Genomic DNA, 19,883 nt, shown 5'->3' with positions numbered 1-19,883 from the left:
GAACACAGGTTGAGCGATGTATTAAAGAGTTGGTACAAAAACTGGTACCAAGGGTAGGATCTACCATTTTGGGGCTTGAAAGAGCAAGTGGGGATGGGAGCGGTAGCTCCATCTTCACCACTGATTAGAGATGGAAGAAGCATTAAGAAAGGCTACTCAAATTGACTCCCTTTTCTATACAGTATCTCTCACGGTCTCTGTTTTATTTTTAATAGCATATTGGAAATTTCCTTTAAAATGTTTTTATCAGAGGCTCTACAACGTTTGAAAAGGCATCCATTTTTGAAAAATTTGCTCAGTGGGTAACTGCTTTGCCAGCAATTTTCTCTCTCCTCCACCTTTCCCCCCGCAACCACAACACACACACACACACACACACACACACGCGCGCGCGCGCGCGCGCGTGCACACACACACAAATATCCCTTGTCTCTCCAGTTACTCTCAATGCCTATTATGGGCTTTCCTGTATCTTCTGCATGCAAACCTCTTATCCTTTTACTATTTGGAATTTCAGTGTACTAAATGGTATTTTCTGTATGATTCATAAAATTATATTATTTTTAACTTGGGCAAACCTTATAGAGCATCTTGTCCAAATAGAACTCTTCAAAGCACTCAAATGTTAAAAATTCTTGATTTGGTTCAGGGATTGGGATTCCTTAAAAACAAAAACACCTATTTCCTACAGTGGTTTCTTTGCCTTAATCATTGACTTATGATACATAAAGCGCCCATTATCAGTGCCATTAATAATCACTTTTCACGTGCTTGTGGCTTTTTTTTTTTTTTTTTTTTTTGCGGTACGCGGGACTCTCATTGTTGTGGCCTCTCCTGTTGCGGAGCACAGGCTCCGGACGCGCAGGCTCAGCAGCCATGGCTCACGGGCCCAGCCGCTCCGCAGCATGTGGGATCTTCCCGGACCGGGGCACGAACCCGTGTCCCCTGCATCGGCAGGCAGACGCTCAACCACTGTGCCACCAGGGAAGCCCGTTTGTGGTTTTGTACGTGTATTTTCACTCAACAATTAAATATGTAAGCTCCCAAAGGGCAGGAACTCTAGCATAATTCTTTGTATTCCCCACATTGACTCAACCAATGTTGATTGATTAGCTCTTGCTTTATCCTGGCAAAAACAAACTGTTGCATGGGGGCAAACCTGGCCTTAGGAGGCAAAAGAAAATATAATACACACAAAAACACATTTTTCTTTTTTTTCTCCTAATAAAGCACAAGACTACAAACAAACAATAGTCAATATGCTTGCTTATTTAAACCCCACCACTTTCTAGAAAAGATTTAAGGTTCTTTACAAGTCAAGACACAAAAAGTGAAATATAAAAAGTGAAATAAGAAATAAAACAAAGGACAAAATACAACATGGAGTCAGGAGTGAGGCTAATACAACAATGTATATCACAAAAGCATGCTGATTAAAGACTGGGTTCAAATTTGAGCTCTTTTCATTTAGTAGCTGTGTGACACTAGACATGTTCGTTAACCTCCAGGAATAAATTTCATTTACTGAAAATAATGGGATTTCCTTTCCTGAAAATGAAAATGGGATTAAAAATAGGGCCTTCATCCTAGGTGATTGTGAAACCTAAAAGACATAATGTACATAAAGCACTGCTCTAGCTCAGTGATGGGTTACAGTAAATACTCAATAAAGGCTGCTATCATCATCCTTATTATTTTTGTTATTAAGTATTATTATTCACTTGAGAAGGAACAGGTCACAAATTTGGCCCTTGGATTTTTTAACAGCAACAATATTCATATAAATAAATCTATACAGAGACTTTCACAAAGGTTAAACATGTCACCACTAACATAATTAGATTGGCTGGTATCTAGTGGAATAAATCTGGGAAAATGTCATAGATAAATTTCTAAAACCTCATCCAAATCTAAATTTGTATGATTTTATGAGTTAACCATGGGGTAGATTATTAATCTCAACATTAGCAGATGGTCAACCTTTGTAATATATGACAAGATTATATTAGTATTTATGGCTTTCTAACAAAATAAGGCAATAAAAAGTGAAGTGCCTGTACAGCATTATTTTCATACCCATATCTTTTTTCAGTATAATGATTTGTTCTTTCCCTTCTGAGTGGTAAATGTTTTGACCTTTTACAGAGATTTACACTTATGTGAACAATGATTAAACCTAAATTTCAGTGTATGCTAAGCCAAAATGAGGTCTAATACTGATGCAATAAAAATAGGAGATAGGGGCTTCGCTGGTGGCGCAGTGGTTGAGAGTCTGCCTGCCGATGCAGGGGACACGGGTTCGTGCCCCGGTCTGGGACGATCCCACATGCTGCGGAGCGGCTGGGCCCGTGAGCCATGGCTGCTGAGCCTGCGCGTCCGGAGCCTGCGCTCCGCCACGGGAGAGGCCACAACAGTGAGAGGTCTGCGTACCGCAAAAAAAAAAAAAAAAAAAAAAAAAAAAATTGGAGATAGGATCATTTTCATAATGTTCTGATTTTATTCCTAGCCTCACTTCTTGTCTGTTTATATTACTAAAGACTTCCTTTAACTTTTTTATGCTGCATTTTCTTCTTATGAGAAGAGGAAATAATCATAGGATCAATTAGATAATTCTGAGGGGTATGTATTTTTGAATAATAGGTATAAATTCACAATGGAAAATATAAACTCAAAAAGTATAAAAGCATATACAGTATGCCTGGAAATGGCAAACAGAGAGAGACAGAAAGTAGATTAGTGTTTGCCTAGGGCTGGGAGTAGGGATGGGGAATAACTAAATGGACATAATTTTCTTTTTAGGCTAATGGAAATGTTCTAAAACTAAATTGTGGTGATAGTTGTAAATATGCTAAATATGATAAATTCATTGAATTATACACTTAATACTGGTGATTTTCATAGTATGTAACTTGTATATCAATAAAGCTGTTTCAAAAAGAAGCAGCACATATTTTTAACACCTCCTCTCCAGCTGCTGAGGACCAGTTTACTGTATATTTTTCCACATATATTCTAATGCATAAATTGATTACATACATATATAGTTTTTATTACAAAGTAGTAACCACAGTACACACTGTCCTGTAACTTATTTTTTTAACTTAAAAATATATCTTAGAGATCTGTCCTTATCAGTAAGTACATTTAGAAATATCTTATTCTTTATATATAGCTGCAAAATATTCCACCAAATAAGAGTCATGATTTATTTAACTAGATTTTATTGATGGACACTTAGGTTGCCTCCAATCTTGCTATTTACAAACAAATCTTTGATGAATATCCCTGTTTCTAAGTCATTTTTCACATGTGTGAATATATCTGCTGGATAGATACTATAAATTAAATTTCTGGGTAGAATGCATTTTTTATTTTAAAAGATGCTATCAAATTACCCTCCAGGTCCTTGAGTCCTTGCAGGAAAATATTACCAATTCTTATCATAAAAAAGCGCTGATTTCTTTAATATACAAGGAGTTCCTAAAAATAAAAGTCAAAGGCCAACAACCAAATTTTAAAAAATGGGTAAAACATATGAATAAAATATGAACAAACATTATAGAAAAGTAAAAACAAAAATGTTCAGCCTCACTTATAATAAGAGACATCCAAAGTAAAACTGTACTAAGATTCTCTTTTTCACCTGTCAATGCCCACCTCCTCCCTCCACCTTAGGCAAACATTGCACAAATCTTCCTGAGTACTGAGAAGAAGGATTCCTTTCCAAATTATCTATGTGCAAAAATAGAATAAAGATACTTCTAGATACACTAAATGTAGAAAAGTTTGTTCCCTATGTACTTTTTCTTTGAAATCTTCTGGAAGATGTATGTCCCAATGAAGGAATACATCAGTAAAGAAGATGTGGTACCCAGGAAACCAGAGATCAAACATATAAGAGAAGTAAATTAGATATCAATGAATTAAGGCCTAGGCCAACAACTATATAGCCATATATCAGTCCTTGGGTTCCAATGCAATATGAGACCAGAGGGCTCCAGGAAACATGACTCCAAGGAAAAACATGGAACATATAGACCAAAAATGTCTGAATATATTGAGCAGAGTTTTATAGTACTGTTGGCAAACTTAGGGGAAAAAAATAATAAAAGATACATGGAAACTTTTAAAAAATTAACTTCAAGATAAAGTTTTAAGGAGGTATAATCATGTACACTCTGTGGATCAGTTATAAAAATAGTTACATCTTCATAAAAATGTAAGCAGTGAATATTAATAAAATTAAGATGTAAAACAATTTCATGGGAGGATGGAAAAAAAGCAGGGATGTGTGCATATGTCTGTGTGATGGGAATACAAATTCTCATATTCCTAAGTAGGAAGCCAACAGATAATGTCTAGAATTGATAGGTGAGAAAATGGCATATGAACATATTAATCAGAAGCATGGAGGTAAATACCAGGAAAATCAGGAAGAAGAGTTTAAAGTTATTGTTTCTGGGATATAATACTTAGGGAAAAGAAAAAGGTGAGACAGAAGAGTGTAGTTTGGGTTTGTTTATTTCATGATAAATCTTCCAGAACTATTTATTTTTTAAGCTTTGTGCATGTGTTACTTTGGTAAAAATAAATTTTACATTAAAAAAGAAAGGATTAGATGGCAGCGAACAAAGGACTGTTTTAGCACAAATATTGCTCTTTTGTATTCTGCAAAAGCGACTGCTTATCTACTTGTTCACTGAAAAAAGTTCAGCATAGCTGGCTGTCCTTCCTATACTGTGCATTTAATAAAGATTATTCTTGGAAGAGAACACAATAGTTTGAGTGGATCAGCAGTTTTTAGAATGATCATGCATAAAGAACTAAACTAGGATAATGAATGGAGAAAAGTAAAGAAAAAAGTAAAAGATGAAAAATATGCTAAATACAAAAGAAACAACATCATTTTGCTTTATAATATCATAAATTATGAAATGCTATAAATGTATTATAAAATCCACATTATAATTTATTTGACTTTATGCAAATAACCACACAAATGATAACTGACAAGTGTTCTGCAAATAAAAATACAGCTTTTAAGCTCATTCCTGGAATAAGTAACTCTTCCAAACTAAATTCTTCTTTGATAACTTCACACAGAAAGGAACCAAATAAAAAATGGAAACCATCAGCATTTTCAAAATATATTTTAATATTTCTAGAGTATTCAAAATAATTTGAATACATTTGCTTCTTAACACCGGCAATGAAAAACTGAGAAATGAGAGCTGAAAATCGTTCAGGTTTGGTTAAATCTCTTAATTATTTTGCAAATAGATATTTCTGTTGGAGGATCATCACTTCAGTCTATAATTCCCTCACCCCCTATACCCATTTTCTACTAGAGAAATAAAGTATCTTTTTAAGAAAGGGGAAATGAATATGATTTTGCCCTTATTTAATACTTATGATGAAGTATTTTTACCAAATTTGCAAATGACAGATAACTTATATTAGGAAGATAGAATCAGCATTCAAAATGATACTGAAAGGATTGCAACAGGAATATAAATGTAAAGTCTCCTATTTAAGTTTTTAAAGATCAGCTGCAAAATGCTCTACATATTAGGGGATACAGGGTTTGATGGTACAACTTATAAAGAAATCATGAAGCATTGACCCAAAGCAATTACAGTATTAGGATTTGTTAATGAAATAAAAGTATTCAATTAACCATATAATAGTTCCATTGTGTCCTACTCAAATTTTCCCCACAGATTATATTTAGTTAGAATATGTTAAAAAAAAATACCAGTTATAACAGGATAATTGTGGAGAGCAATATCGTTAGCAGCTCTATTGTGGGGTAGCCATGCAATTTGGTCAGGGGTAAACCAATCAAAGTAATCATCCCCCCCCCTTCCACAGTGATAATTTCAGGTGATCCAGACCTAAGGCCAATCAGAGCATGGCACGCCCTTGAAACCAGGGGTTGGTTCAAGGGTGGGTCTGTCAGCATGAAATTTACCATCATTTGATGATGGTAATAATCATCATCTCTCTCTTGATGGACGCAAACATGGAAGCATGTACTTCTGATCATTGCTTGCAACCACACTAAAATCACAACAGGAGCCTACCTAAGCATAAAGCCTGCAGAAAGACAGAAAGAATCTCTTGCCTCCCAACAATCTATTTTTAATAGGAGCCAGGGAGATTCCTTTAAAATGTAAGCAAAACCATGTCACGCCTCTGCTCAGAAACCTGAAATGGAGCTTGATTTCATTTTGAGTAAAAGGCAAGGTCCTTACAAAGGTTTATAAATCCTACATGATCTGGTCCCCTGCCCTCTCTCTGTCCTCAGCCGAGATAACTCTTTTCTTTATATTCATTTCTTGCCGACATACTGGCCTTTGCTGTTCCTAGAATATTCCAGGCACTGTCTCGCCTTAGGGTCTTCTCTTTAGCTGTTTCTTGGCTCTTCCCTCAAATATCCCCTTTGCCACTTCCTATGTACACCCCCAATAAAGTCTTCATCTTTAAGTCTTGATTGAAATCTCAATGAAAGTTACCCTGATACAGCCACCTGCTACCCCACCCCCAATCTCAGCCCCCTTTCCTTGTTCTACTTTTTTTTATTCAAAACACTTACCACTAACCTTCTATATGATTTGTTTATTTTTTTTTACATTTATTGTTTACCATCTGTCTCTCTCCATTGGAATATAAGCTCTAGAATGGCAGTTTGTTTGGGTCCTGACATACCTCGAATGCCTAGTACAAATGTCTGGCACATAGTAGGTGCTCCCTAAGCGTTTGTTGAGGGTTGAATGTGTAACTGAGCTGCTGGACCACCCACTTGCTGAAGACTGACTTTGGACTTGCCAGTGATGTGAGCAAAGGTGGTTCCTTTACTGCTTTATGCTTTGGAGTAAAAATATCATTTTTAGACAGCTGAAAGCAAACTAATTATTAAAATAGTGAAGGATGGGGGATTCTTACCAGAGAAAGAAAGTTTGAAGGAATTGGAGATGTTTACACTGGGGAAAACCAGTGAAGAACATTTTAGCTATCTTCTAATAAATAAAAGGCTTCCAAGTAAAAAGAGGAATTAGGCATCTTATTTATTGTTCCACAAAGTATAATGGATTGAAGTTACAGAGATTTTAGCTCAATGTAAGAATGGACCTTCTAACAATAAAACTGCCTCACCCATGAATGAGCTGCCTCATGCTTTAGTCAGCTCTCTGTTATTATGAGTGTTTAAGCAGAGGCTGAATATAGCCATCGGTCAGAGAGCAGACAGAAGAGATCACTGCATTTGGCAATGGATTGAATTCAGTGATTTTTTGAGTTCTTTTCTACTCTAGAATCGGGTCTGAAGTATTCTGATGTGCCACATTTGTATTGTGAGAGCCCAGTCCCTTTGGCCATAGCTGATTAGACTAGGAATGGGCAGCTTAGCAAACTGTATCAATTGGATCCTTCCACCTAGAAATTTAGAGATAGGAGAAAAGACTCTCAGCTGGTCTTCTTACGTGATTAGAAAGGTAACATCTGAACCCAGAAGTAATGGACAACCATATTCTACCATATGAGCTAACGAGCGGAGATAACTGGTCTGTAGAGGGAATAAAAGAATGAAGCTGATGCAAAAAGAGAGCAAAACTTAATGAGAGTCTATACTGCCTGGCTATCAGACTTTCCAGTTTCTATTCCAGTCATTCCTAAGGCCCAGTGGTTTTCCTACCCTTGAGCCTCCCTCCCTCTCTCTCTCCCTCTTTAAGCTAGTAAGCTAGTCAAGTTCTTCCTGTTACTTATACCAAATAAACATTTATTTTTCTTTTAACCACTGTTTATCTGCATTTATAGGTTCTGGGGTAATAAAGGAAATCTACCATTTATATGGGTAAAGGGTAAAGGGTAAAGATAATATTCTTTCTACACATTAATTGGAACTACATACACTGTCAATAAAAAAAAAGTTGTATGACATTTTTTGCAATGCATTAGTTGCTTTACCTTTATCACCATCATATTAGTGCTTGACATAATGTTCTTAAAAATGTGATAACAGATCTAGAATGAGTATTTTGGAACTTTACAAATGTACTATGTATTTCAGTTTGGGAACCTTAAAGCCATTCTTATGTCATACTTACTTCGGGTGGTATTATCAATAGCATTTTCTGTTCCTGTCCTCAACTTAGCTTTTTTATTCTTTCAGATTTAGTTGTTGGTGGTACTGTGAAAATGATAAAATAGGTGTTAAAGACTAAACATTTTTAAAAAGTAGGAGTGGCACATAAGTGCACCTAAGTGCAAGGGTGGGACAAAGGGAATTTTCACTGACACCACCCGCCAATTACAAGGAGCAGTAACTACAAGTGATACTCTCTCCACCTCAGGGGCTGAGGTTGGGGGAGATTGTAGAGCTACATAAGAAAACAAGCATAACATTTTTGCCAGGTCTCCGCCATGTGAACCAGTCTCATAGAAGTCAGATCTGCCCCCTGAGATGATCTCACCACTACTACTCTCCCCTGCCTCAGTGCATGGGAACAGAGGCAGAATACTGGGAGAAAAGCTCTCATTGGTCATGTTTGTTGATTTGCATGACTTAAATTCTTCCTCCATGGCTGATTTCAAGCTACAAGCATGACTAAACATGGATTTGGGAAGAGGTGAGCAGAGTTGGCTCTTGAGGGTGTGTACAAGTGTCTCCAACACACCACTGATACAGCCCACCTTGCTGTATCTAGAATACACTGCCAAGCACATCAACCTCGGGCTGGGCTCGCTGCTTTGAACATGCTTCTCTTGCACCTTTGCATGGTTTTCTCCCTTCAAGTCTTGCTCAGAAGTGCCCCCCTCCCTCAGAAAGGCAAAATAGCAACTCTCTCCCATCACTCTATTCCCTTTCTTACTTCTTTTTTTCTTCTTAGGGATTAACAGTGTAACATTATATTGTATATCTAAATGTTTAATTGATTATTATTTGTCTCATCTCTCAAAATGCAAACAACATGAGTGTAATAAATTTGCATTTTTTTTGTCCTTTGCTGCTCTTCCAACACTTAGAGCAATACCTGGCACAAAGCAAATAGTCAATAAATCATTATGGAATGAATTAATGAATAGATTTTGTTAAATCAAGTGGTAATCATCTCTCTATTGTACGTGCTTAGCACAGTGCCTGGACCAGAATTGACACTCAATAAAAATGTTTGAATATATGAATAAGTGATTAGATATATAAGACAAATGAGCTGAAGTGGGAACTTAGAAGAAAGTTTACTTAGGAACATTATTATTTCTAGTGATCTGCCTGCACAACAGATGACAAATCTTTTCTTCCTTATCCTGTTTCATAGTTTAGAAGACTGAAATACAGAAAAACAATTTGACTTTACCCACCGATATAAAGTGTGTTGCATTTTTACAGGCTAGTAGTTCTATTCAGAATGAACATTTGGATTTGAACCAGGCTGAGATAATGGAAAGAATACTGGATCTGTAATTCAGGAGAGCTGGCTCTTGTGTCAGTTGCCTAAACTGGGTGGGACGTATCACTTAACTTCTTTTCACTAAAAGCAATGTTGCGAAATGACATAACTAGAGGTGTACAGATTCTATGATCCAACTCAAAGATTCTAATCAGGTTATCTTATTTAAGAATATAGATTTTCAGTTCATTTTTGCATGAGGTGAAATATCCAGCTCAAACAAAAATAAGTTTCCATTCTAGAAGTTACCATTCATGTTGCTGGTGGTGAGCCAAAGTTATTTAACTAATGGAAGTTTAAATATAAATAAAATAGCTGACCACATGGAATAAGAGATATTCATTCATTCATTAAACAAGTATGTATTCACACAATACATATTTATTTATTCATAAACATTTGTTTGAACATCCTATTTACTATTGTAAATTGTCCCCTAAGCACACCTGATCCTCTTCACCCTACTTTCATTTTTCATAACATCTTCCAATATAGTAAACAATTTCCTTATGTATTATGTTTATTTTTTATTGTCTTTCTTCCTCCCTCAACAGTCTCTCACCCTGGACACTCACAAGGTGAAGCTCTTACTTTGTTCATCAATATATCCCAAGCATTTAGGACAGTACCTGGCTCTATAAAATATTAATCTTATTAACAATAAATATTTGTTAAATGAATGAATTTATACTTTCTGTGTTTCAGACACTGTTTTAGGGACTGGGAACATAGTAGAGAACAAAACAAAGACTACTCTCAAGGAACTTACATTCCAGAGGAAGTGATAGTAAAAAATATATATATATATACATATATATATACACATACACATATATACATGTATGCATACACATGTATACATACATATATATGTCAGGAGATGATAACTGCTATATAGAAAAATAGCAAGGCAGGGTACAAAGGGTAACAAATGAGAATTGACTGATATATTTCAAAAGGGAGGTTAGGGAAGGCCATTCTGATAAAGTAAGGTTTAAGCAGAGACTTAAAAGAAGATAAAACAGTATGAGACTGCAGGTATAATACTCCATATGTAAATATATTGAAATATGTTGACTGTGGCTTTTCAAAATTTTTGAAAATTAAGTTATTTAACATATAACTTATCGAAAATTTACCATGTCTCAATCTCCTTGTGAAGTATTGAAGCCATAAGAATGAAAGCAAGCAAAGAAACAACACAACCTAACTGTCCTCAACCTCAAGTAATTTGACTTCTGGTAGAGAGAAGAGATGGGAAAATCAATTACTAAAATTCAGTGCAAAAAAATAAAATAAAATTCAGTGCAGCTCTAGTATAACCAGAAACATAAAGGAGGCCCCCTACACATTTCTGGGGGGAATGTGAGTAGGAGACGTTGGTGATCAAGGTCTCTGGGTGGTTGAAGCTTCGATCCTCAGTTTGCCAATAGATGAGACAGGGAAGGGCATTACAGATGGAGGAAACAGCATGTGCAAAACAGGACATCAGGAGAGAGCATGAAGTGCTTGGAACCTGTACACAGAGAGGTAACAATGGTGTTGAACATTTTGTTGTAAGGAATGGAGAGTAAAGAGGGAACCTGTTACTGAAATGTCTGTATATGCCAAGCTAAGGAGTTTGAACCTTTATCCCAAAGGCAATGCAACAGGAAACTGTTGGAAGGTTTTAAGCAGCAGAGGACATGAGGTTCCTACAAGATGTTTGGGCAGAAACTCAGGGTAGACATTTACAATTTTAACTTTTTGGAAGTTGCAAGACTGTTTCATAAAACTGTTGCCCCTTGAGACTCTTGATATGTCATGCCAATATAATGAATTCATTTCTCTTTAATACTGAAATACATAAAGCTTCAAGATATTGATGTCAGTAGCTCTTTCATGACACTTGGTATAGCCTGGAAACTGTCTTTGATTTGAAGCTTCTATAGTCGGCCAATTGGATATTTTCCCACGATATTGAAAGCAGCTCCTTTGCCCCTTTCTTGTAGGTCCTGTTTGCCCATTTCTATTCCTCTCTGACCTTAAAATAACCTAATTATAGGAATGAGATCACTAAGCAATTGAAACTAACTCCTGACTTATGTTCTCCTGATGCACACCATGCCTTGTCTAACCTGTTGATTCTTTCCCTAGATAAAAAGAAGAATGAAGAATTAAGTAGTTAAAGAATGATTAGCTCTCTACTCCCAACAGCTCCCTAAGAAATCCTGCAGGCAGATAACTCAGACAAGATAACATCTGAAGAGAGAGTCACCCAGTCTGCACTCAATGGAGAATGATCAGAACCCAACCTCCTGCCTTGATGAAAATTAAGTTATTTAACATAACTGAGATTCTTCCCCCTTTTTCCCATTTAAAAACTGTCATGGCTGAGCAGAACCTTCCGAGTTGGTCTCTGGATGCCAGTCCACCATCTCCCCAGATTGCAGGCCTTTCTGATTAAACCAACTTTCCTTTCTACTGACACTTGCCTCTCGAATTATTGACTTTTGAGTGGTGAGCAGCTTAACCTGCGTTTGGTAACAATATTAATGCTAATAATATGATATTATTTTGATTTTAATGCAAATTAATGTGTTAATGCAATGGAGGAATACTTTCTTTTGATATTAACAAGAAGCATAGCTTATTTATATCTCATCGAAAGCTATCCCTTTTTCATATTTTCTACCAATACAGAGAGGTTTCAGCAGCAAACAAAATCTTGTCCCTGAAGAGTAAAAGCTTTTGCCACCCCAAATATGCCACTTTGGCATAAGGATGATTTTGATTTGAAGGCAACTGAGAAGAAGCAGAATCAAGAAAAGTTCTTTGTTCTTTCCCTGTTTGTTTAAAAGCAAGACAACAGTTCACAAAGATGTCCCCACTGGAGACAAATTTAGACCCTTATCAGTCTGGAGGCAGCACGTGAGGAATAAGCATAACAAAGTTTACTGACTAGCCTTTATTTACCATTAGTTACCCAGATATTTACCATCTAGCAATTTGAGACCTAGAGACTCGGAAGTGCTTTTCCTTTGTCTTGTTACTTCCCTAAAAATTTATTATTCTTTTGTTAAAGTACTGCATAAACCCAAGGTCTAGCCACCCCTTTGAGCTCCTAATCCCCGAGTTTCCCTGTGCATATGTGGGATATACACGTTAATAAACTTCTGTTTGTTTTTCTCTTGTTCATCTATCTTCTGTCAGTCGAATTTACAGGCCCTAGTTGGAAAACCTAAAATAGGCAGAGGAAGAGATTATTCCTTCCCTACATTCCATCGGACACATGGATATAGTTAAATAGAAGATGCCAGCCTGGCCACTCTGATGTTATATGTGCTTTGGAATGCAAAGTGACCAATTAGGGTATATTTTAAGCTAAGGTTTTAACAATTTATGAAATATATCTTTGGACCTTTTTTTATACTCACCAAGTGTAGGCATATCTTCTGGATCTCCTTCCCAAAATCACTAAAAAAAGAAAAAAGAGAGGATTTAAAAGCTACAATAAAACATTTTTTTAAAAAACTCCACAATATTCAGATTTTGTGGATTTTAGAACTTCTCAGGTTGAGCCAGACTTGAATAACATTCCTCTTCCCTGAAAGAATTCCTTACTTACAAACAGTACAACTTAACTGTCTAAGTGTAAGCATAATGTTTAAAGTAACATTAACTGTAAACTATTTCTAAGTTTACAGTTTTCTAAACTATTTCTTCGACACCCTCAAGTACTTCACAAGTAGTTAATTTACATACAATTGATATGCTAATCATGGTTGATTTATGAATAATTCTTATCTATTCATTCAATCAGTCCCCTAAGGATTTTTATTAGCTAACATGTTGTTAGCTGGAAGAGTTTGAGTTGCCTCAGACTTGACAGCTGAATGAATAGGGGGAAATAGTGAAATATTTTCTGCCTTTCATCTTTGTCAAATGAACTTGGACATTCCCCCTTTCTTCAGTGACTATCCCTTCTTGTTTAGTACCTTTTTGCTTAGGACCCAACAACATTATTTCTGCTGAAAATATCCACTAAATAGGCCACAGAGTGATTTTTTGAAGGCATAATTACTTACAAAATTATGGTTTCCATTTCATGGGGTTCAAGGCACACTAACTCAAAATATGCGACCTTGGCATATCGAATATCTTAAGCTGAAGGATTTCGAGAAAAGGGCAGAAGCAGGTAGGTCACTCTGAAGTCCCACCACCCCTTCACCCGTCTCTGAAACTCCCACCTGAAAGGTACTTTCTTTGTACCAGAAAGAAGGACAACTTCTTGTTATCAGAGATGGGGAATTTGGGGTCGAGAAATCTGTACAAATTTTGTTAAACTCACCCTTACCTTCCTAGTTATTTCTTCACCACTTACTACCTCTAGCCCAAACCGCTTTGGTCAATTCTTCACAAACTTACTGTTTCTTTGTCTGAAAGGAATAACAGCTTCCCGCTCTAGTCACTTCTTCAAGTCTACGTTCTCTTGTGAAGGCTCCCCATACATGTAAAAATTCAGTAGAATTTGTATGCTTTTCTGCTGTTGATCTGTCTTTGTCAGTTTGATTTTCAGACCCATCCAGAGACCCTAAGAGGGCTGAGGAAAACTTTTTCCTTCCCCCCACATCTTTCCAGCTCCCAATTTAATCCAAAATTTAGGGAAAAAACGCACCTAAACCTTGTCCAATACATTTTCCTCTAGTGACTATTTGGAAGCCTTCCACTGAAAAAACCCGTGGTGCTCCTACCTTGCTTTTATCCGAGGCATGAAGTTAGCCTGATTATTGGTCAATCCAGTACTAGCCACTATAGTAACCAACCTGACAAGCTTTTTGCAGATAATGTCCTGGACCAGCCAAAGGAGAACAGAGAGCCAGCACTTAACCTTTAGGAATAGATGCCTAAGGCTTTTGGTGCAGGGTTGTTATAAGGGTGGCTTTACCTGCAGCCCAGCCACAAAAATTTACACTAGATACTGAATGCAAGTATGTTTCTGGTTATCCAGTCTCTCTTAGAAAATTTACCCGTGCTAGCCTAGTACTCTGATGTTTGAAAATGTCATGCCCTTGTTATATGAAAATGACAGCGCTGAGCTGTGCTTTGAGTTGTTTATTTGAAGGCAGTGAAAGGTCAGAGATCCAGTCACTCTTTTCTCTCCTGTTCCTCTTATAAAAGGTAGTGTGCATCCTTGAGAAGGATGACTCAGAATAGAGTTTAGCTATTGAATGCTCCTCATGTGTAAGGCGTATGCCAAGACAGTCAGGAGATACAGAGGGATCAGTTTGAATTCTGCCCTTGAGAAGCTATTGGGGTCTTTCCTACCACTAAAGGTAAAGTTGGTGTGAATCACCAATGTCCACTCCTGGGGGCTTAGATTCTCATGATCTACTCTGCCTCCAGTTCCTCTGTCTATATTTCCTTCATCGGTACACCTTGCACTAACATACATGTGAAATTCAGTCCCTTGTTTAGTTAACATAATAAATCAGTTTCCACCAAGTGTTCATGAGATTGATCCTCAATGTTTGGAGGTGACAATGAAGAGTTATATTGTGCAGGGGCTAGACTTCTGCAACAACTTTCTTTTTCTTCTCTCTTTCTTCTTGATTTTGTATTCTCTCTTCTCTCTGTTGAAGCAAAACAAAGTGTCCTTCCTCTTTCAGGAGTGTAGTTTTAGTGAGCACCATTTATTGCTTCAACATGCCTTTGGGGGGGGTCTCATTTGAAATGCCAAGAAATAATTCTTCCAATAATATTATACTTTGTTCTTCCCAGGAGGAATTCTGATGAATACATTTTTCTCCTCTTCATTATAGGAGTATGAGAGAGAAGTTTTAAAAGGTAGATTTTGATTATTTAAAGAAAGTTTTTAATCGCTACTCAAAAAGCTCTGAAGCCCTATCCTCCCAACTCAGCCCAACAAAACCTCAATCAAGGCTTCAGACTATCATCTTCTCTTTCCTACACCTGAACAGTTGAGTGTCACAAGTGAAAAAAATCTCCCAGTCTTATAGATGTTGCCACCATAAAATCATATTTTCAAAACAATTGGATCCTCAGCTTCTCCTATTAATCCCTTGAGTCATACCTAGCCTCCTCTCCCTCAATTACTACTCCAAATTGGCACAAATCTTATCAAATTCTCCACTCACTCTCAGACCACTTTTACTGAGAAAACTGAGGCCATAATATACAATCTCTCTTAACTTGCAGGTCTCTCACCTATGAAATAATTTAGATAAACCACTCACACTTACTCCTTTCCTCTAGTTTTGAGGATGAAGGGTGCCTCTTGCAGTTCCTTGTTGCTATACCATCCAGGTCCTTGATTTCTCAATGACTCCCTCCTCCTCTATCACTAAATTTTGTTCAGGGGAAGGCATCTTCTCTTAACTCAATTACTATAATAACCTTTTGACTCTTCTAACCACTGTTCTTATTCATATTAACTCTACACTCCACAGGATCTTTGTAAAAACAGATCTGGATATGGAACCAATCTTCTTAAAATTCTTTAATGGCTCCCTTTCATTGTAGGTAAAGTCCAGGCTTATTCACATGGTATGCAAACTCTTCATGGTGTCGAATCTCATTTTCAGACACTCCCAGTCTCCCACTTTATGCTCCAGACAAATAGGACACCAACAGTTCCTGCACCTAGCATGCCATTCTTGCCTCAGAGCCCTTGTTTACACCTGTTTATGACCTTCCCAACTTTCCCACATTACACCACACTACCTCACACATGTCCTTTGCCTAATTAATTTCTGTTTACTTTATTAGAGTCATTTAATATGTCACTTACACTAAAAAAAATCTTTCCCTTTTTGCTGTAATAATATTCCATAGCTCTCCATCACCCATTTTTATCTATTATTTTCTAAATATCTCTGTAAGCCTGGGTGTCCCAACTACACCACCACACATACCTTATAGGTCCTTGAGGATAGAAACTACATTTTTTTTTCACCTTGATCTACCAAGTCTTTTACTGTATTGCAATATGAAAATCTGATTTTTTATTGTGAAATATTTCATCCATACCATACACAAATGTTTGTAAATAGTTTAAAGAACATTAATGAAATCAATACCACCTGAGTTAAGAAATAATGGTCAAGATCCTGAGTCCCTGGTAGCAATAAAGTTCACCAGTCTGGACATCTGGCCCAGCTGTAATATGGACAAGGTACTTGAGCTACAGCAGAATTAATGTCCACAGGGAGTAGGCCACTCTTTATACTTTTTCTTCTAAGATTGCTATGTTCTTTCTCTAGCTCTCAGGAGTAATCAAACTGACCATACTTCTATATAGTGAAATCAGGGTTCTTGGCTAATACAGCAGGGGAAAACAGAAACTTCACTTGTAAATAGTCAAGACAAGTCAATCACAGATAAGAATATGGGCTAAGCTCATTAGTGTCCTTAGCCATAAAGAGTAACTGGGAACTGACTTACTCTCCTGCCATCAAAATTAAAAAAAAAAAATAAGAAAACTTGAAAAAATAGAAATAAATAACTGTTTTCATACACTGGACAACAAACAGTGCAGGACTGAGAAAAGGGAAAAAATGAGGTGAGCCCTATGATCTCTCCAACTTGTGTCTGAAGGCACTTTCTGAAATATGGTGAGGAGAGAGTTAAGCAAAGCACAATATGACAGTCTCACTAAGTTGAGGTAACAGATATCAAATTTAGGAGAGGTTAAATAACTTGAAATTTGAACTGATGGGAAACTGGAGAGGCAGGAGAGCAGAGAAAGAGCTCCAGAAGTCTGCAAGTGTTACCCTAGAGTCTGCTGGTGAATACTGAGCTGTACATGCATAGAATAAAACTCCATAAAGCTGGTCAAGGAATAACTGAAGACCGGTAAGCTGAGTAATGACCATTGCTCTCACAGGGCTGGGAGATATTTGAGTTCCAATAAGCCATAGTAGAGAGTCCTCATTGAATTTCCTGGATGTTCAATAGAGACCCTAGAAATGTCATCCTTTAGTAGTAGGGCTAGACAAGCCTTAGTGTTAAGATTGCTCTTGACCATCCCTGACCAAGCTACAAAAAAGATCATGAAAGAGCCAAATTGATCCAAAAGTAACTTAAATGTCTACCAAACAGAATTCAGCTCTCTTTAAAAGACAACAAAACATAGACATGCAACAACATAAAATTTGCTATGTCCAAAACTCAATACAAAATTACAAGACATGAAAACAGCCAGAAAAATGAGACTCATAGCCAAGAGAGATGTCAATCAGTAGGAATATACCTCAAAATTATAGATATGATGGGTTTTAGCAGATATTTACTTAGACAGTGATTATAAATATGCTCAAGTATTTAAAGAAAAAACAGAAATATAGTGAAATGGAAATAAAAGATATAAAAGGATTATTTTATATAAAATTATTTTTATATAACATATGTGACAAAGAAATAAAAAATCACATGGAACTTCTAGAGCTGAAAAAGATAATAGTTGAAATAAAACTTTTTGTTGATGGGCTTAATGGAGTTTTTAGACACTACAGAAGAAAAGATCAATGAACTTGAAGACATAAAAATTGACAGAAACTATCCAAACTGGTATATAAGAAGGAATAAAAGACTGAAAAAAATGAACAGAGCTTCAATGACCCATGGTATGATAGTAAATAGTCTAAAACATGTGTAACTGAAGTTCTGAGTTGGAAGGGAAGACTGAAAATATTTGAAAAAATTAATGACTGAAAAATTCCCAAATTTGATCAAAACTATTAGACCACAGGTTCAAGAACTCAAACACCAAGCATGATAAACACACACACAAAAAACCCACATGAAGCCACATCATAATCAAGTAGTGGAAAATCAATGATAAAGAGAAAAATCTTAAAACCAGCCAGAGGAAATACAGAATGATTACAGACTTCTTACCAGAAAAAATTGCAATCCAGATGATTTGCAATGACACCTTTAAAGTGCTGAAAAATTTTCCTTTCAAACTAGAATTCTATGTCCAGAGAAAATATCTTTCAAAAGTTAAGGAAGATGAAACTCTTTTCTGGACAAACAAAGCTGAGCAAATTATCAGCTATCTGTGCCATGAGAAAAATGTTCCTCAGATAAAAGGAAAATTATTCTAGATAGGAAATTGGATCTTAAAAAGGGAATGAAAAGTGCTGGAAAAGGTAAATATGTGTTATATTTAAATTTTTTTTCATTTAAAACATTTCTTCAAAATATAATTGACTATTTAAAGCAAAAATGAATAAGAATTTATCAGGGCCAGGAAACTGAGGAGGGTACACAAGGCAGTCTTTACACAGCATAACACTTAGCCTAGAGGAGAGCTGCTAAACAATCACCATAAAATGGGATGAGTGTCATGATAGGCAAGGCACAGGTGCCATGGTTGATTCATCTTGCACAGAAACAAAAGGAGACTTTAGAATATCTCTCTGCATTTTCAAGTGGGGGAAAAAAGAGAAACTGCTATTATCTTCCTCTGATCTCTCAAATTTAGCTCTTTGACCTTTGAAGCCCAAACCTGAATTACCTGATATTTACACTGAATAGTTCCTTAGCAACCATCTCATATATATGGAGAATAGTACAAAATTGCTTTAATAGAGCTGAAAATTAAACAAATGTCAGCTATATAAAAATATTATTATATAAACATATTTAAAAGATTTTAAAGTTAAATTTATAGTCACCACACATTATTTCAAAATGACCAATGATGTATCAGTGATTATAAATTTTTCAAAATAATAAAAAAGAATTCAACTTATGCTAGCAAATATTTACTATAATTGCTTACTGAACATATTGTAGTGGGTTATTGCCCCGGTACACAGTAGCAGTTGGGAAGAAGGCTTTGGTAGGGATCTATGGTCAGACAATGTGTCAGGGGTTCAGGAAATTCAGCCAAGCTAGAAGACACAAGTGGCCGGCTCTGGAAGGACTGGGGTGATAAGCTCCAGAGTGCAGAAAATGCAGAAGGTATGATTGCTGGAAGCAGCAGCGTTCAGGGACAGAAGGAGGGAATGAGTTTTTTGAAAGCTTCTTTGGAGGTCATGCTGTCCTCTGACACCCCCCCACTCCTTATGCTTCTTGCAGAAAATGCAAAGATGTTGGGTTGTAGATAGGCAACAGCAAGAATCATAGCTCTAACCTGCAAAGTGCTGGAATTGGAGCAAAGCTTGAAAGGCTATATGAGCATTACAGGGTAGTCTTTATGTGAATATTCTAATAAAAACACATATATTGGGCTTCCCTGGTGGCGCAGTGGTTGAGAGTCCGCCTGCCAATGCAGGGGACGCGGGTTCGTGTCCCGGTCCGGGAAGATCCCACATGCCGCGGAGCAGCTGGGCCCGTGAGCCATGGCCGCTGAGCCTGCGCGTTCGGAGTCTGTGCTCCGCAACGGGAGAGGCCACAACAGTGAGAGGCCCGCGTACCGCAAAACAA

This window comes from Stenella coeruleoalba, assembly GCF_951394435.1.
Source record: "Stenella coeruleoalba genome assembly, chromosome: 1".
Lineage (NCBI taxonomy): Eukaryota > Metazoa > Chordata > Mammalia > Artiodactyla > Delphinidae > Stenella > Stenella coeruleoalba.
Note: the sequence above shows the minus strand (reverse complement) of the source record.